We start from the raw sequence: 21,437 nt of genomic DNA, 5'->3' as shown, positions 1-21,437 counted from the left end.
TTTAATACATTTTACATATTATTTATATATATAATAACAGATTAAATCCAATGGCTAAACCACGCAATCTCCTGTGGCTTGACTTATTAAAGATACATAATGAGATAACAAATCCGGCACCCATTGAACACCCACAAGCGTAAGCATATGAACGAGAAAAGTAAAAAAGCTAATTCAATTCTAAAGCCACGAAATTTTAACTCAGCTTGTCATTAATGACTTGTCCACTTCAGCCTCGGACCTTCTTGCGAGACTTGAGCTCTTGAATCAAGGCTTCGGCATCTTCATACGATGATCCGCCTTGTTCGACCGCTCTCTTGGCCTTCTCTCCATGATCCTTGGCTCTTCTCCTCATCTCCGCTGCCTCCTCTCCTCCGTCCATCACTTTCCTCACAGCAGCCTCCACTTTCTCCCTACCAACTGGCGGGCCAGGCTCTTCGTTCCAGGATGTCCATTCCATGCTCCCAACTGATATTACTAGTATGAGTACCTAGAGGGGGGTGAATAGGTATATAAAAGATTTTTCTTCAACAATTGCACAATACTAGACAGTAGAAGGAGACGTTAATCAAAGTAAGACTGAGAGAAGAGAAAATTGAACTCGCGGTTTATAGTGGTTCGGCTTATATCAAGCTTACGTCCACTCTTCTTCACTGACAGCTTATTGGCTGGATTCCACTATGAACAAAAGAGAAGTTACAGCACAGCTTTGCATTGATTCCACAGTGTAGATGTTCTACCACACCTCCTCAAGATTTCTCACAAATATAGACTCTCTTTTGTATACAAGTATTCGCTCAAATGATTTGTCTAAATAAAAAGAGCTTCAGACTTTGGAATTCTTCTATCGCGCACACCTTGAACAACTAAGACCGTCTTCCTTATATACTCCTTTATGCCATCATACCCGTTGGCACTTACAAAAGGAATTCCTCCAATCTACCTGTTGGACAGAATCAATTAAGAAGATTGTTCAAGCTATTAAAGGAACGTGTTGATAGCCCATCAATCCTGTTCGCCCATACAATCAGGATCTCGGTTTCCATAAGCAGAACCTTCCAATAATATTTAGGCAATCATCGGATCTTCAATTATCGAGTCAATCTTCGATCAATCAAAGGACTCCGTTATGTCTTCTCCAGCCACGAGATCTTCTCCGGTTGATAAAGTTAAATCTTTAACAAAACATCCAGTTCTGGATAACCTTTCTTCAACGGATTAGAAACTGTCAATGAGGATAGACTTTGAGTCTTGAGTCTGGCTGTCCGGAGGTCTTCAGACTTTAAACGGTAGAGTCTCGCAAGCCTTCGACTAGATCGATAGAAACGTTTTGTCAACTTCAAAACACTTCAAGAAGATTTCTCCAACAATCTCCCCTTTTTGATGGTGACAAAACTTTCCTGCAGATTTGGATATCTTTGACCCGCAAAACATTTCTCAAACACATATGCATATCTTATAGAGATAAATGGCTTAATGAGAATAACACTAGAATCTGCAACCACAGAAAATAGGTTAGTCCAAGTATATGATGAAGCCATCCATAAGATATCAATATTAGTTAATAGAAGTAGTCAAGTCCAAGTCTAGTTCAGTTCTCATCCAGACACAAAACAAGTCAAAGTCAAACAGAATTCAAAACAATCCAACAAACGATTAAAAGTTTAATGAATGAAAAGTTTTTGTTCAAATCTTGCATCTCTCCCCATTTTTGTCATCATTAAAAAGGATGAGATGAAGTCAAGATTGCTTGGAAACGCGGATAAGCTGGAAATCTTCCATAGATCGAACGATGCCTTCCGGCCTTTTAAAGTCTTCCTTTAGCCTGTGCAATCTCCTCACTCTTGGCATTGGCCTGATTCGAACAGAGAGGGCTTGCATTTTATCATTCAATGAACAGGAAGAAGCTTGACCTTCATTCTTCAAGCTTTGAACTTCGCATCCCAAGGCATAAATCGACCTCGCATCTCCAAGAGAATATCCATGATTCTGCGAAAATCTGCTCCATTATCAATCTGAGTACTTGCTTCGGCTCGATCTGATGGAGTAAATGCAGACGATGGTAGATCAGCATAATCTCGCAGGTTTGGCGATTAAACTTCATGACCTTCCTCTAGAAACTGAGATGCATAAACATCCTCTAGGTCTGCTGGTGAGCGACTGACTCATTCACTTGCATCAGGATATGAAGACTTTACTCCTTTCTCCTGATCTCCCCCTCTTTCCATGCCTACAGGTGGAGAAGAGTGTTCTTCAGGTTCTCCTTCTTCTCTTCTTTCTTCTTCAAGTCTTTCCTCCTCTGTTTCTTTTTCAGCTTCTATTTCTTCATCTTCCTTCTCCTCTGCTTCTGTCGTCATTTGTTCCGATTCTTTCGTGGAACAGACGACTTAAATTCTTCAAAGCCAATGCGAGAGATGGTGATGTCTTCCTCATCATCTTCATCCTCAACGAGGAGAGCTCTTCTTCTCTTGGATGGAGCAACCATGGGCTCCTTCCCTTTTCTTTTAGCCGTGAAGAGATTTGATGAGATTTTGCATGAGTCTTCTCCTTGAATTTCTCCAACTCCTTGCTCAGTTCCTTCAGACGCATTTTGGTCACCATTTTCAGTCCTACCACCATATGATCGCATAGTCGAACACAAAAGATTTGTGGAGGCTGAATATTCAGATGTCTAAATAACTTCGTAACAAGGCTTGGGTAAGGGAGTTGACCTCTGTCCTTCATCATTGCTCTATACATGTGAAACATCACAATGTGAGGGAGAGAAAACCTTTTTCCAAAGAGAATGGCATACATCAGCTTGGCCTCTGAACTTGAAACATCAGTTTTGGAAGTTGATTTCGGTCGGAGGCAATTAATCACAATCTTGTGAAGCAAGATGTTGAATGCACCCATCCTTAAGTAGGTGATATTTTCATCTGTTCTCCTATCCTTCACCAGTTCAAGTGTGGCCCGAGCAATGGAAACTTTGATTGGTTGATATCTTCCTCTTTCGACTTCTAACACATCTGCCAGCATATTCATATCCACAACATAGTCTTGGTCTTTAACGCTGAAAGAGAATTTATTCACATCCAAAAAGCTTAGATTTGAATAGAAATATGCAGTTAATTCAGCATAGGCCTCTGTAGAGTCAGAGCAGAACTTTTCAAGTTGAAGATAACTGAACTTTTCCCGCAAGTTCACATTCACAGCATCCAGAAAATCAAAATCCACACTCCTAGGGTTTATTTCCCCACGCTTCAGCAATTTTGAGTACAGATCCTTTTGCTCCTTTGATCTGAACAAATCTCCCATTTTTCCTTGATTTTCAACCGCAACACCCATTTTTGGTTGAAATTGACTGTATAATTTATCATCATCATTCCCATCTACAGGATTCGGCCCCCAGTCACGAGGATCACTTGGGATATTTGCAAGGGTTTCCTCAGCCACCCCTTTTCGAGCAATTCCCAAACTTTCCATTTTTCGCAGAAAGATATATTCGTTCCCATGTCCTTTGTCTTTAAGAAAATCATCAATGTAGTTCAAAGGAGTACAAATTCCTTTTAGGGCACGATATAACTGGTAAATATAAGCGGGCTTTTAAACTCTTACAAGGTCTGCATCCTCGATAATTTCTTCCTGTTGATGATCAACGCCTTGAGGACTAGATAGAGGAGAATGACGCTGTTGAGAATGTTGTGGGCTCGCTTGCTGTTGGGAGTCACTTCATCTTGTAAGATCGAAGTGCGTAGGCCCCTCACTCATTCGCCATGGTCCCCTGCTTGCAATTCTCGAAGACTTTCTTGAAGATGACATCTTTCTCAGTTTTTGGAAGATTCCTTGCTTGACTTTCCCAGGAAAGATGACAACTTTTTGAGGATTAAGCGAAGAAGACAAACGGGAATAGAGGATCGATGCTTTCTAGGGTTTTTGAGAGAAAAGTGAAGAGGAATCGACAGTGCACGATCGGTTAAAAAGAGGGATAAATGAACCGTCACAAAGGAAATAAAAGAATGCCTTTTCAAAATAACTGTCTTTTTCTGCAAAAATAGCTATTTCAAAAATAACTTCCTTTTTGAAAATGAAACGATGCAATATTTACGACAATTAAATATAGCAACAATTTAAACACAGTCTGACGATCGTACCTTTTCAAGATGAGATTCAAGAGAGAGAGACTTACAATCTGACGGTCGTACCAAGACTATCTTTCAGATAAAGTCTTGTAAGACTGAGTCTGAAGGTCTTTAGACTTTGATATTCTCATACCTCAAAATGTTGAGTCTGGAACGTATAGACTCAAATTGATTTTTCTCCAAAGGCTTTGTGAATATATCCGCCAGTTGATTCTTTGAGTCAACAAATTGAATTGAAACATCTTCATTTTGAACATAGTCTCTAATAAAGTGATGTCGAATCTCTATATGCTTTGCTCTTGAGTGGAGAATTGGATTTTTGGTGAGGTTGATAGCGCTGGTGTTGTCGCAATTAATCTCCGTGCATGAGTCTTCAATTTCAAAGTCTCTTAGCTATTGTTTTATCCATAGAATTTGCGAACAGCAGCTTCCTGGGGCTACATACTCGCTTCGTTGTTGAAAGGGACACGGTGCTTTGTTTCCTTGAAAACCAAGACACTCATCTGCTTCCAAGCAAGCGGCAAGTTCGAAGTGCTCTTTCTATCAACTCGCAACCGGCCAGATCGCGTCGAATATCCCGGAAGATTAAAGTCTCCCTTCTTAGGATACCAAAGACCGATGCTTGATGATGAAGCAACGTATTTAATGATGCGTTTCGCAAAGACCGAGATGGGATTCTCTAGGATCCGATTGAAACCTAGCACAAATGCAAACACTCAACAAGATGTCGTCTAGAAGCGGTAAGATAAAGGAGTGAACCAATGATGCTCTGTACGGCTTTTGATCAACTTTCTTCCCTTCTTCATCTTTGTCTATCTTCAAAGAACTTGACATCGGTATGTCGGTCTTTTTGCACTTTTCCAGTCCAAATCTTTTGACAAGATCATTAACATATTTTTCTTGATAAATAAAAGTTCCTTCCTTCAATTGTTTTACTTGAAGACCAAGAAAGAATGTTAACTCTCCCATCATACTCATTTCAAACTCATCCCGCATAGACTTAGAAAATTTCTTGCCTGATTTTCATTAGAGGATCCGAAAATAATGTCATCCACATATATTTGAACATTAAGAAACTTTTGTTTTCCTTTTTGATAAATAAAGTCGTATCTACTTTACCTTTGACAAAACCATTTTGTATTAAAAACTTACTCAATCTGTCGTACCAAGCTCGAGGTGCTTGCTTTAAACCATACAAAGCCTTTTTCCCCAAGGCGAGTCCGGCTTCTTTGGGTCTTCAAACCTTGGTGGTTGTTCCACATAAACTTCCTCATGGATAAATCCATTTAGGAAGGCGCTTTTGACGTCCATTTGGAATAACCTGAAATTCTTATAACAAGCAAACGCAAGTAATAGTCGAATAGCTTCTAACCTTGCTACTCTTTGGAGCATAAGTCTCATCATAGTCTATTCCTTCTTCTTGCGTATATCCCTTGGCTACGAGTCTTGCTTTGTTTCATACGACTTTTCCTTTCTCATTCATCTTGTTTCGAACACCCATTTAGCTCCAATAATGTTTTACCTTTTGGTTTGGATGTCAATTCCAGACATCATTAATGTTGAACTATCTCGAGCTCTTCTTGCATAGCTTCAATCCAGCTTTCATCGATAAAGCTTCTTCTATGCTCTTTGGTTCAATTTCAGAAACGAGAGCCACAAAGACTAGACTCTTCTCGCCTTTTGGATCTGGTGCGAATTCCTTCATTAATTTCGCCGATTATAAGATCTTTGGGATGACTGGACTTATGCTTCCAGTTACTTGTTGATTTGTCTGGATGATGATCTCTTTCTTTGTTTGGATCTTCACGAACATCCAGATGCTGGTTTTTCAGAGTCTGAGATGCTTCTTGAGTTGTAAGCTTTGGAAGGTCTGGAGCAGGTTCAGACTCTTCTTGATGAGTCTGACTTGATTCATCTTGTGTTGAGTCTTGAAATTTGACATTCATTGACTCCTCTACAGACTGGCTCTTCTTGTTATAGACTATGAAGGCTTTGCTTCATGTAGAATATCCAAGGAAGATACCTTCATCTGATCTTTCTTCAAACTTACCAACTCGATCTTTTGCATTTTTCAATATAAAACATTTGCAACCGAATACATGAAAGTATGAAACAATAGGCTTCTTATCTTTGAATAACTCATAAGGGTTTTCTCTAAAATAGGTCTTAAGAAGACTCTATTGATTATATAGCATGCTGTTGAAACAGCTTCAGCCCAAAATCGTGAAGAAATCTTGCTTTCAATTAAAAGAGTTCTAGCCATTTCTTGAAGAGATCTGTTCTTTCTTTCCACAACTCCATTTTGCTAAAGTGTATATGGAGAGGAGAACACATGATTAAATCCAGATTCATCATAAAATTTTATAAAATCTTGATTTTCAAATTCACCTCCATGATCTGTTCTTATACTTGAGATGACACATCCTTTTTCATTTTGAACCTTTTTAGCAAATTTTTCAAAATACGAGAAGGTTTCGGACTTACTTGCAAGGAAATACACCCAAGTAAAACGGGAGTAATCGTCCACAATTACTAAGCAATATTTCTTACCTCCAATACTCTGTGTTTTGGTTGGTCCGAAGAGATCCATATGCAGCAACTGTAGTACATGATTAGTAGAGACATGATTTATTAGCTTAAATGAATTTCTTACCTGCTTTCCCGAATACATGGAGTGCATGGATCGGTCTTTTGATAAGGTAATTTGGGTAGTCCTCGAACAAGCTGTTTTGATGAGATTTTGGCTAATTGCTTCATGTTGACATGACCAAGCTTTCTGTGCCATAAGCTTGCTTCATCTTGAATTGAGATAAAACATTGCGATTCATTTGGTTTTACATCCAGAAGATAGATGTTTCCATGTCTTCGACCCATAAAAGACTGAGTAGAGTCTTGACTGATTCCAGAACATATTCCTTCTTGAAAGAAGATCTTGAAACCAGTATCACACAGTTGACTAATACTGAGAAGATTGTAATTGAGTCCTTCCACTAAGGAAACATTACTTATTGTGAGATTTCCAATTTTCACAGTTCCAAATCCCACAATACTTCATTTGCTGTTTCCTCCAAATGAAACTTTTCCACCATTTACTTGAGCAAGCTTTATAAAACAATTTGAGTCTCTGTCATGTGTCTTGAGCATCCCTTTGTCAAGATACCACTTTACCTTTTTCTTGACGGTGACCTGCATTTAAAATAGAGTCTCAAGCTTTCTTTGGTACCCAAACTTTCTTGGGTCCTTTGGTGTTAGTAACATAAGCAGTATTAGCCCATATTTTCTTAACAGGTTTCCAAACCATAGGACACTCTTTTTCAAAGTGATCCGGACTGTTGCATTTTGAACATCTTAGAGCATTTCTACCTACAGATTTTACAAAAACTTTCTTGAAGTGATTTTTGTAAGCCTCTCTCGAGAGTCTTTTCTTAATTCTTTCTTTTACTTTAGGAAAATCAATCAAGGGAATTGTTTCGCTGTCATACCTAGACCGGACTTATTGAAGTAAGGTCTTTGAGCTGAAAGAATTTTCTCAAGTTTTTCAGACCCTATTGAAAATTTCTTTGAAATATTTGATAAGTCTGTTTTTAAAAGAGCATTTTCTTTTAAAAGATTATCTTCATTTTCTTTAAGAGTGGAAACAGTCAAGTCTAGACTTTTAACTCTTTCTACTAAAACATTTTCCTTTTGTTTTAGAGCTGAGTTTTCCTTTTTCAGTTCGGAAATTCTTTTGAGATAAGTCTTAAGACTAAAACACAGTTCATCAATGTATTTAGAAACTTTGACAGGAATTTTAAAATTACTTGCCTCAAATTCACTTTGTTTGAGTCGATCCAGTCCGAGTCCGATTGTGCCATCGGACATAGATTGGCATATTCATCATCACTTTCTTCACACTCTGTATCACTCCAGGTTTCGGCTTTGAGAGCTTTTCGAAATTTTTCAGATTTTCCTCTCTTCTTCTTCAGAAGAGGACAGTTGGGTCTGATGTGTCCCTTTTTCTTACATTCAAAGCAGACTATGTCTTTGTTTGGTTCCTCATCATCAACAGACTTGGTCTGCTGTCTTTGAAAGCTTTGTTTCTTTGAGTTGAACCTTCTTCCTTTTCTATTCAGTTTTCTGAATCTTCTTATCATGAGAGCAAGCTCCTCATCGTCCATTTCTTCTTCGAATCTATATCATCGAATCATCATTTGATTTTAATGCAATGGATTTCTTACCTTTTGGATCTTCATCTTCATTGATCCGTTCCACTTCATAAGACTGAAGAGTTCCAATTAGCTCGTCGACAGATAGTGGCATAATTCTTTGCGTCTCTCTTATCGAAGTCTTTATGTGATTCCAATCCCTGGAGAGTCCACGCAGTAGCTTGTTTACCTTCATGGGATCAGAAGTTGGTTGACCTTGATTTTCAAGACCATTCACAATATCTGTAAAACGACTAAACATGTCAGATATAGATTCTCATGGTTTCATTTTGAAGGCTTCGTATTGACCGAGAAGAATGTTGATTCTTGTTTCCTTCACTCGGTCTGTTCCTTCATAGGTGATATGCAATCTGTCCCAAACTTCTTTTGCTATAACATAAGAAGATATTCTATTATATTCAGTCGGTGATAAAGCACAATATAAGGAATAAATTGTTTTTGCATCGAGTGCTTGTCTCTTGATTATCTCTTCCTGAGTCATTCCGCTGGTCTCATCAGTTTCTTTTCCTCTTTCAGAGACTGAAGCAGTGATAGGAGTAATTCCTTTTTCTACAACGTCCCATTCCAAAGGATCCTTTGATCGAAGGAAAGCTTTCATCTTGTTCTTCCAGATGTTGTAATCCTTTCCATCAAAGTAGGGTGGTCTGGTATTGCTTTGCCCTTCCATCGCCCCCCCGGTGCTAGCATACTAGCCATGGATCTTTTACTACGAAGTAAAACACTTCAAATAAAGTAAGTACACAGGCTCTGATACCAATTGATATTACTAGTATGAGTACCTAGAGGGGGGTGAATAGGTATATAAAAGATTTTTCTTCAACAATTGCACAATACTAGACAGTAGAAGGAGACGTTAATCAAAGTAAGGCGAGAGAAGAGAAAATTGAACACGCGGTTTATAGTGGTTCGGCTTATATCAAGCCTACGTCCACTCTTCTTCACCGACAGCCTATTGGCTGGATTCCACTATGAACAAAAGAGAAGTTACAGCACAGCTTTGCCTTGATTCCACGGTGTAGATGTTCTACCACACCTCCTCAAGATTTCTCACAAATATAGACTCTCTTTTGTATACAAGTATTCGTTCAAAGGATTTGTCTAAATAAAAAGAGCTTCAGACTTTGGAATTCTTCTATCGCGCACACCTTGAACAACTAAGACCGTCTTCCTTATATACTCCTTTATGCCATCATACCCGTTGGCACTTACAAAAGGAATTCCTCCAATCTACCCGTTGGACAGAATCAATTAGGAAGATTGTTCAAGCTATTAAAGGAACGTGTTAATAGCCCATCAATCATGTTCGCCCATACAATCAGGATCTCGGTTTCCATAAGCGAGAACCTTCCAATAATATTTAGGCAATCACCGGATCTTCAATTATCGAGTCAATCTTCGATCAATCAAAGGACTCCGTTATGTCTTCTCCAGCCACGAGATCTTCTCCGGTTGATAAAGTTAAATCTTTAACAAAACATCCAGTTCGGATAACTTTTCTTCAACGGATTAGAGATGTCAATGAGGATAGACTTTGAGTCTTGAGTCCGGCTGTCCAGGAGGTCTTCGGACTTTAAACAAAGTAGAGTCGCAAGCCTTCGAGACTAGACTCGATAGAAACATTTTGTCAACTTCAAAACACTTCAAGAAGATTTCTCCAACACCAACCTGGACCCCAATCCTCAACACATCAGTGATCAACTTCTCATTGAGAAACTGCTCGGCCGAGTGTGGGAAAGTGACCATCGGAACGCCAGTGCTCATGCCCTCCAGAGTCGAATTCCACCCACGGTGTGTCATGTACCCACCCACCGAAGGGTGTTCGAGAATCAACAGCTGCGGTGCCCATCCTCTGATAATCAACCCTTTCCTGGACTCCTTCAACCTCTCTTCAGAGCCACTCGGAAGCCAATCCTCTCGGCCTCCCTCTCCATTTTCCGACGGCTTGAAGATTTTTCTAACCGCCCAAATGAACGAACAGCTCGAAGCCTCGAGACCGTATGCAACCTCGAGAAGCTGTTTCGAGGTCAACCTGGCCAAACTCCCAAAACTAACATAAAGGACAGAGTTGGTTTCTTTAGCATTGAGCCAACTCAAGCAACTCTGCTCGTCAATGGCAGCTTGCTGCCCTCTCTCGGCCTTATCCTCCACATTCCTATTGCACAGCGACACTGGTCTGACCACCCAAGCTTTCCTGGCCATCTCTTTCTTGAAGCACTCCACATAAGCCGGTTCCAGATCAAGAAAGCTATTCACCACAACCCCGAGACTCCTGTCCTCCAAATTTCACATCCGACCCCGCGGCTTCCCGCCGCCTTGACTCTTGTGAAAATGCGGAAGCTGCGACCTTGCCATCTTGATTTCCTTCGGCAGGCCCGGCCTCTCTGTTGAGAAGTAAGTGGATGTACAAGTAAAATAATTACTTTTATTATAAACCAATATTACAACTCTCTATTTTATCATCCTCTCACAACAACTCATTGTACTTACTTACCCACTCCCTCACAAACCTCACACGGACACAACTCTCTCACACACCCACTTACTCTCTATTTCTCTACACTTCACGCCACCTACTCCACCCACTCACACACTCACGTACACACTTCACTCACGCACACAACACCCCTCACACTTACTTCACACACACTCACACAAGGGGCAAGAACCCCTATTTATAGGGTGTAAAGTCGGCACACATCCACCGATTTCCCACACCAAATTTGTCTTCTTCCTTATTATTTTATTGCAACTTGGGTCAACAATTGCGGCTGAGAATTGTCTGGAGAGAGGGAGAGAAATCTAGAGGAGTAATGAGAGAGATCTAGAGTAATAGAGAGAGAGAGTAATCTGGAAAAATCCAAAGAGAGAGAGAGGCAGTGCCCTTCTCAACACTCCCCCTCACCGACTACTCTCTCTTAATTTAGATATGGTAGCCGTGCCGATATTGTTTTTAGATTCTTTAATTGTCTCCCTCCATTCAGCATATTGCGAAGCTTCCTCATATGTGGATGGCTCTATGGTTCCATCTCCAATTGCTTCTCTTGCTCCGACTTTCCATTGAGTTTTGTGATCCTTAAATTTTTGCAATGCCAATTCATTTTTGCCCATTAATCTCCTTTTCCTTCTTCTCACTCAATTCAGTCTTCGTATTCAGCATATCTCCTCTAAGAATTTTGAGATTGGAACTCATCCGGTCAACCCTCTCATTTGTGACTTTTATTTCGTGCTTCAATCGATCCAATCCCATCCGAAGCACTTCAATGTAGACCTCTTGATCCTTTTCCTCATAAAATGTCTTCCCCTTGATCTTATTCCACCGATCCTTACACCACGGGATGTAGGATGTAGATGGCCTCCTTTCCTCAAAGAAACCTTTCTTCTTCTCCTTCATGTGTTTGATATTTCTCTCAGCATAACCAATTGGGAACATCATAGTGGGCTTGAGATCCTGAAGCTTCTGTAGCTTCTTGAACTCACATTGGAACTTCTCTAGCTCCCTTTCTTTTACCTCGAGCTCTCGATCCTTCTGCCTTATCATCTCATCCCTTTTCTTCAACATATTCTCCATCTTTGCCTTCTCAACTTTCAGCTTCTTTATCATATCTTGCATCTCATGCAATTTCTTTTCACGACTGCTTGTTGGCATTTGCTTCTTCGAGTTCTCCCTTGGCTTGCCCTTATTCGGGGTCGTGATGGAACCTGTCGAATTATCCAACTCAACTATACAAGCTGTTGCAAGCTCTTCTCGTTCCTTCATTGCAACAGGCACTTGAAAGTCTCATTCTTCTTCGCTTTCAATCTCCTTCTTGCAAGAAGTGACGACATTTCCTTCTTCTCGCCTATTCCAACATAACCTGGCAATATGTCCTACCTTGCCACAAACGTAGCATCGTTTCCTACGCCTTTTGTTGCTCTTATCTTCGTTGTCGTCATCGTCACAATCTAGAAGAGCTCCCCCTGGCTGATATTGTGGCACCCCTCGACGGCCCCCGATCCGATTAGGGTCACCACAGTTCGCTTACCATTCACTATTTCTATGTCATGTCACTCTGATACCATTTCAATTGCAACGGATCCATACAACCTGTGGGTTTACATCTTTTAGATCAATCCCTTGCGCAATTTAAATACGGAAGCACATCCAACAACTCCCTTCCCTATGTTCAGAAAACGATGCACACCTACTAAACATCTTATATAAGTTAAAGTCGTACACTTTTATTTACATAAAGCAGATGGACATTTTTAGTCGGTACATCGAAATGCCGATGTTTCTATACTCAGCTATACTTTAAAAGATGACCGACATCTCCTCCCACAATTGTATGCTTAAGGTCCATCAACCAGTGTCGGCATCCAAAGGTTCCCTCCTTTGCTATCCTTCTCCTCACGGTCATATCCAACCGTTCAAACCATCTACTAATCTGAAATGTTAGTCCCCAAAAGGGGTGAGTACAACCACTCAGCATATAGAGAAATCCAATAACAACTCAATGCATCATGCAATCATACATGCATTGCAGGCATTACTTACCTTGAAGCCAGGCGCATACTATCATGCATCATCATACCAATACATAACACATTCATGTGTATCATCATCGTAACATACATGTCATCATCATCATCATAATATCATTTCATCATACATGTCATCATTACACATGTCATCGAGCCATATCATATATCATCATCATTATCATTACCATGCATATTATCATGCATACCATATCATAAGTGATCATCGTTATTTCACATCACATGTCATCATCATCATCATCATCATCATCCATATCATATCATGGGTGATCATCATTATTTCACATCACATATCATCATCATCATCATCATGCATATCATCATGCATATCATATCATGGGTGATCATCATTATTTCACATCACATATCATCATCATCATCATCATCATGCATATCATATCATGGGTGATCATCATTATTTCACATCACATATCATCATCACCATCATCATCATCATCATCATCATCATCATCATCATCATCATCATCATCATGCATATCATATATCATCATCATTATCATCATCATCATCATTATCATGCATGTCATGCCATGGGTGATCATCATTATTTCTCATCACATATCATCATCATCATCATCATCATCATCATGCCATGATTTAATTTCCACTTTTAGTTTTCAATTTGATCACCACATCACCCATTCCTTAAATCATCAATTTCATCATCCCCTCGGGCAAAGACCTCCGAGGCTTCCGACATTCAGCCTCCCAGGCCACCGGGCATCCGGCCCCCCACATTCCGAGCATCTCGCATCTCAACTAGCATCACGAGGCATTCCCTTCGGGTAGAAACCTTCGACAGGGCTTCCGGCATTTACACTCCCTAGCCGGGCATCCCGCACCCCAATCCTGGCATCGCAAGGCATTCCTTTCGGGCAAAGACCTCCGACAAGGCTTACGGAATTATGTACCGACATACCACCAGGCCTCCCCTGGAATTACGTACCGTATACCACCGGGCATCCCAACACTCCCGGGGAATCTCCGGAATTACGCCACTAGGCCACCGAGCATCATCATCCACCACAACAATCTCCTCTTTTAACATTATTCATGTTCACCAATTTCGGTCTTAATTTAGCATGGCATATGACGTGACATCAAACAAGTTATACTTGGCATGGAATTCACACATGCATCTCAATTCAATGTCATGCATACATCAAGACCTCATCATACAATGCAACATGGTATAATTATTTATAAAATTAATGGAATCTATGGCCAATAAAATAATCCATTTTTCATGCCCTTTTTCATTTATTTAAATTCCAACTTTTGTCATTTCCATAAATATTAAATTTAATATCAACAAATTCCCAAAATTATAAAAATTACAAAAAATATTAAACAAGCCAATAGGATGATAACTTCATACAAAATACATGGCCAAATAGCATTTCACACAATTTCCCAATTTTCACAAACCTCATATAATTTTCGGATGAAACCAGAATGCACGGTTTCGAAGAAATTCGATTAAAATATCCATACGGCCTCCAAAAATTACGAAATTTTACCGAGTTATAGCCAAGACATTTTCGCACATCTGTTATGCAGACTTTCAAGCCAGATTCTTCCTAGATTATTTTCTACAGTCTCATGAAGCTTCTGGATCCACTACCGCATCATCCAGTGTACACATCTCCGAAATATTGAGATTTTACCTACCTATTCTCTTTCGTTTCCTCTGAAATTAGGATATGTTATACATAAAGGTTTCCTCTACAAGTTTCATGAAGAGATCTAGGTCAAATAACCAGAGTATAGTCATCATCTATGTCCTTGAAGTCTCGGGTATCTCGGAATACATCACCAGAATCATCGTCTTCAAGATCTAGTTGATTTACTAGGCTATACTTGTTCATTTCACTTCAAATTTGACTATGTTGTATTTTAAGATGTCTCCTATAACTTCCATGAAGGAATTGAAGTGAGATTCTCAACACAAACCAACATGCAACCACAAATCAAACCAAAGGTCAGTAAAATATTTCCAGATCTGGGGTCTCGGTAGGATGAGACTTTAACCCCTTAAATCTCCATCATTTTCCTCCAAATTTTAGTATGTTTTATTTTAAGACGTTAGCTACAACTTTTATCAAAAAATTAAAGCCAAAATATGACTCTAAACATGCATGCAAGCTCTCACAACATTCTGACTCGAGCGGATTCATACGAAAACATTCCAGATCTGACATCTCCGTAAGATGAGAGTTTGACCCCTCAAATCTCCATAATTTTCCACGAAATTTTAGTATGTTGTAGCTCAAGATGTTATCTACAACTTTTATGAAGAAATAGAAGTCAAAATCCAACTTTAAACATACATGCAAGCCTTCACAAGATTCTGGTTCAGGCGGATCTCACGAAATCAGCATGCAAAGTCAAGAACAGCCACATTCTAGCTCCGATTTTTGCCTTCCCTATGATCCGAAACCTACCACAAACAAATCATACATGCAAGGCACACATGCAAGAGCAGCAAAGGACCCCAACTTGCCTCTAGAACCAAGCAGACATCGACACACGAACGGCACACCGGCGACGGACGGACGGCGTGCGGGCGGCGACGGGCGAGCTCCTCCTCTCTCGGCCTCCCTCTTTTCTCTCGCAACTCACTCTCTCTCACTTGGCTTGGCCGAATGCTCTCTCTCTCCCTTTCTCTCTCTCTCTCTCTCTTTGGTTGTATCTTTATATATGCATGCAATCTTCTCTTGCATGGGGGACACTTGTCCCTAAGAAGGAGACAAGTGTCTCCTTGGTTGAAGACACTTGGAAGCCATGCGGCTACCCCTCCATGCGACAATGGGCCGGGCTTATGGCCCACTCTAGGCCCATCTCACTTGGGCCTAAAGCCCAAACTTAAATGGCCCAAGTTTATTTTATTCTATTTTATTTATAATATATCTTAATCATCATTTAAATAATATCTAATTGCATAAATAATAAGGCCATTAAACTTATAGTCACAAATCCATAAATTCCAATTTATGATGCACATGGCCAATGATAGAATTTTCTTTCCTATCACATAATTATCCCTTAAAAGTTTGGCCATATATCTTATTGCAAATTATGGATTAAATGGCCATAAAATAACTTAATGGTACTTCCATCTCCTATTCATAGACCTTAATGTGACTAGAGGTTGCCATGAATTTTGGGATGCCACAGATATCCCTTCTTTTCGGGTTGCCTCCACCAATCTCCATGATCTTTCCATGATTTGCCATCTCTTGCACCTGCTCTATTTCTATTCTGGCCCTTGAACCCTCTTTTATTCGAAGAGGGCACTTTCATCCTCCTTAATTGAGACCTTAGGCATTTGTTTATCTAAGGCCTCTTGATTGGCCAATATATTTTCCAACTCAGTTAGAGTTGGCTCATTTGCCCATCCATGAGTGGCCGTAACAATACCGTTATACTCCGGCCTTAACCCATGAATTATTATTCTTCTCATTCTTGTCTCAGAGATGGCATTTTGAGGATCTAATTTGAAATTTCTTCGCAAATAGATTTAACTTTAGAAAAGTATTGACTTACCGTCATACTTTGTTGCGAGATTGAGAGGAGCTCGTTCTCCAGGCATTGTAACTTGGTATCGTTTGTCCTCGCAAACAGCGTCGCCAAGTTATCCCAGGCCTCCTTCGGGGTCTTCGCACTCTTTATGTGTTGCAATAATTCATCATCAACAGTCACGGCAAGAACGTAAAGAGCCTTACCTGACTTGACGTTCCACTTTCTTAAATCACTATCATTTGTGGGTGGTGTGGTGTTGTTGCCGCCAACGATATCCCATAAATCTTGTCCAAGCAAATAATACTGCATGCGAGTACTCCAATGATTATAATTAAAGTCGTTGACCTTCTCCATCCCGTTCACCGGACTCGAGAAATCCACCATGGTGACTTGAGTATAATGCCCCGCACTATACCAAGTAAGCCTGGTCCCAGACCAACCGACTTCACAATCCTAGATTGTGCACTGGCAGAACTCCGACGTCCTTCACTTCTTCACTCCTTGGCTCACTTACAATGGTCCCCAATCATTGTTTTCACACGGTCTACGACGACCTGCTCTAATACCACTTGTTGAGAAGTAAGTGGATGTACAAGTAAAATAATTACTTTTATTATAAACCAATATTACAACTCTCTATTTTATCATCCTCTCACAACAACTCATTGTACTTACTTACCCACTCCCTCACAAACCTCACACGGACACAACTCTCTCACACACCCACTTACTCTCTATTTCTCTACACTTCACGCCACCTACTCCACACACTCACACACTCACGTACACACTTCACTCACGCACACAAAACCCCTCACACTTACTTCACACACACTCCCACAAGGGGCAAGAACCCCTATTTATAGGGTGTAAAGTCGGCACACATCCACCGACTTCCCACACCAAATTTGTCTTCTTCCTCATTATTTTATTGCAACTTGGGTCAGCAATTGCGGCTGAGAATTGTCTGGAGAGAGGGAGAGAAATCTGGAGGAGTAACGAGAGAGATCTAGAGTAATAGAGAGAGAGAGTACTCTGGAAAAATCCAGAGAGAGAGAGAGGCGGTGCCCTTCTCAACACTCTCAAACGGGTCGTATTCGGATTCAACCATATCCAAGGTTTTCCCATGCACCTGAATGTACGAATAGCCGGAAGCCCAAAGACCTGCCGTGCAAAGGTACTGTTTCGGGGTAAACTTGTTCAGTTGCCCGAACTTAACATGATAAACAGATTCGGGTTCTTGAGCACACCGCAAGAAGCAGCCGTTCCTAATGAAGACGATCCTGGGAACTCCCACCTCGTCGACGACATCGGCCAAACAGCCGTGGAATGTGTCAACGACGATGCAATCTGGTCGTCTCTCAACGAGCAAGAGCTTGAGGGGCTCTTAGAGCATGCAGGTGTCGGTGAAGTGGGCGGCGGACATGTCGGAGTCGGGCAGCTCGGAGCCTGGGGGCAAGTCGAGGGGGTGGATGGAGATTGGTCGACCGGAGTCCTGGTCTCGGGCGATGGAGCGTTGGAAGGAGAGGGCGTTGTTAGGGGCAGCAACAATGGTGGACTTGACGCCGTGGGAGGCGAAGAGGCGGGCGATGTCGATCATGGGGATCTGGTGGCCTCCTCCCATGAAGGGAAAGAAGAACATCTCCACTTCGTCCGCCATTGATGAATGCACCAGCGAGAGAGAGAAAGAGAGAGAGAGGATTTAGGATGTGGTGCAAGCAGCTTGAGAGTGAACATCTGATTCTCCCATCTTTTTATAGGCACGTTACAGGAATTCATGTTTATTTTTTCAGTTCTCTTTTCCTTTTTAATGCACATACTCAAAATTCTTCAATGGTCATCATCTCAATGAGAAATTATTGAACATGCTTAACCAAAAAAAAAAAAAATCTTATCAACGGGTACCCTCAGTGCACTTATCAATTGTACAAAATAAGATAATAATTTTGTCTCCGATTTAACCGTAAAAAAAAAAAAAAAGAAATTTTGAAAGTGATAAGTATTTTTTATTTAACTGCTTGACGACTAACCGTTAACGAATTGCGATAAAAAGAAAATCAGATCTTACAAGCTTCAGTTTACTTGATATCAAAAGATTAGTACTTCCAAACTCAACAACTCGCTTGACTAGTTTCCCAACAAATGTCTTCAAAAAATTCATTAACCATATTCAATTTCATTATGCCAACAAAAGTCATATCAAAATATTTTAACTTTTTTTTTATTTGATCAGACATTTCAAAAACATGCTCAGCATTTTCTATATATCCATGGATCTACAAACGCATCACCGTTCCAAGATCCTAAAAAAACGCAGGGTCCTAGTCGATACGATGCTCAATTTAATAACAGGATCGAGAAGGATTAAAAACTGGTTATCCGGTATCTTAACACGCCTGCAGCTCAAGTGGAAACGGGGGAAAAGAGGCCGATTGCGGCCGGGCACGCAGCCCGCAAAAAAGAAATTTTGAAGGACTTTTATAGAGAGCATTCACATCGTTGAGACTGGAGAGTGCGCACATGACATCTTTCATTGATAATCGCAGAGAAGGTCGTCCTTTTTCTTCGCGATAATCGTGATAAAATAACGAGCGAAATGACGGATGATAAGGAAAACGTCACATCAGGGTGATGGCCACTGTGACGTCATTTCCAAAAGCTCACTCCGTGCGCGCTGGCCCCGACACATATGCTAATGGTGTATGGCGGTTACATCTGTTGACCTAGACTTGGTTCTACTAGGAACAAGAGTATCCGTTAATTTGACTTCAGCAACTTTAATATCCTAAAAACTTTATATCTGTAATAAATTTACTCAAAATTATATTTTTGATCGTGAAAAATTTCAAATTAGTATACTTGTGATAAATTTACCTCGATTGACCATAAAAAATCATAAACTGATATTTTACCCCAAACTAATTTATTTAACTGTAAAAAGCCCCAAACTAGTAAATTTGTGATGAATATACTCTTCGTTAAATTGGATTAATATCACAAAAAAATCAACTGTGATAAACGGAGCGTAAAATTTTAAATTGTTATACTAGTCAATTGTCACGTGTCATTTAACTTAATAATTTGATAGTAAAATTTAATGAAAACTAACATGAGGTAAATTTGTCACAAGTGTATCAGTTTGAGGTAAATTTGTCAAAAGTATACTAGTTTTGAGTTTTTAGTGGTCAAAAAAATAGTTTATGCGTAAATTTATCATAAATGTACCAGTTTGAGATTTTTCGGGGTATTAACCTATTTTCTATAGTCTTTGTTGACAAATGGAGCTGCTAATTGTACGGGGGTTCCCAGGTCATAAAAAAAATGAAGCTGCTAATTAGTTATCATTATCAACCCAAGTCCGACTACCTAGACCATCTGTTTAATTGGTCATATAAGATATAGCATGCTTGAGAGAGCAATTTCAAGATTGTGGATGTACATGTACCATACATTGTCAATTTATCTTCATTAGATATAGAAAACACCGTAAAATCAATTTAGACGTAATTAAGTATGAAATAATCATAAAGAAGTTGAGGTATAGTACGCTAAGGTACCTTAAAAAATTTGTTGTGTTTAAAGAGACTAACTAAAAGTGGACATATGAAAACTTCAAAAATTTGTGAGCTAGGATGACAGATTTTCAAATATGACTTGTAATTTTTCACAAATTACACATATATATATATATATAATAAGAAGGGTGAATAGAACCCGTCTTTGTAATTGAAGCATATAATCACAAACCTTCATTCTCTTCCAATTCTCTTCACAATACTAAAGAACCATTACCTTCTACATTAATTAGATTTAAAAAAATTAATTATATCTCCAACATTCATGTTTCTAGGGGGGAAAAAGCGTTAGAATTGATTCGCGTAATATAAAAAAAGGTCGTTACCAACTATTTCTATTTGCTAAAAAAGAAATAGCTATCGAATTCCAAAATCATCTCCCCTTTGATCGTGCGGATCTTGATCGCGGACTGTGAGAGTGACGTCTCATCGAACTCCAAATCTCCTAACCAAGCACGGGGCATTATCGTCATTTTCCTGACGGCATGTTGAAGAAATGATGGTTCCAAACAGCCACGAGCACGACCAGAGCGTTGTCTTTCCGTGCAAGAGCTGATAAGATTCACTTTCGGTTTGCGATCTTCGACTAAAACTAATGTCATCAATGGGAAATTCAGTGTCGGTATCATGAGCTGTATCAGGGTAAGCAACTAAAACAAGGTTCTGAATTAGGTGTACGATCGTGGATTACACTCTCTTAACATTGATAACTTGATCTATGAAGAGATATCTTAAATGGTATTTGCAGGTTATGTACATATGCATTTTTGACCACTTCAAGTTTTCTAATCCTTAATACTTTACTTAGGGTGCGTTTATTTTACAAAAAATGAATAATCTGGAAAATATTTCTCTAAAAATAATCATTTGTATGAATTACAAAAATGAATGAATATAAGATATTTTCAAAGTTCACAAAAACGGTTAAATATAAATTGCATTCCATTATGAAAACATATTTCGTCTGCTAATTATTTCAAGTGATACATGCAATTGTTTTAAAAGAAAATGTTTTTCAAATCATTTAATTTTCGTGAAACAAATGAAGCCTCAATTTATCTTTTCCCTTTTTACATATTGTATGAAAGTGGAAAATAGAATGCAGCAAGTTTCCTCTCATGCAAAATATTATAAATTGGGAATCATACCGTTTCATTAGTTGAGATACTATTTTAGGTTCATTCAGTGCTTCACATTTGAAACATTGCAAAGAAGATTACTCTTTTTATAAACCTTGCTAATTGATTATAAGCTATTAAATAATGCAATTTGCAAGCTAAACACTGAAACAACATTCCTACAACATGGGGATGAACAATCGCAACTTTTAGGACTTTAGACATAGATAGTTCTAATATTCATACAAAATTGGAAATGGTTATGCGTATAAACCCATTTCGTGCTTCATTCAGAAAGTAAATACACACCAAAAGGATGACTTCGATCTTTTTTGC

At 39.5% G+C, this 21,437-nt stretch overlaps 1 pseudogene; it reads right to left on the bottom strand.

Annotated features, from left to right (window-relative positions):
- Positions 1-219: 219 nt before the first annotated feature.
- On the bottom strand, positions 220-18,129 carry LOC104420495 (annotated as a pseudogene).
- Between the last annotated feature and the right edge of the window lie 3,308 nt (positions 18,130-21,437).

This window comes from Eucalyptus grandis, chromosome 9, assembly GCF_016545825.1.
Source record: "Eucalyptus grandis isolate ANBG69807.140 chromosome 9, ASM1654582v1, whole genome shotgun sequence".
Taxonomy (NCBI): Eukaryota; Viridiplantae; Streptophyta; class Magnoliopsida; order Myrtales; family Myrtaceae; genus Eucalyptus; species Eucalyptus grandis.
Note: the sequence above shows the minus strand (reverse complement) of the source record. Positions and strands in the feature narration are given on the sequence as shown.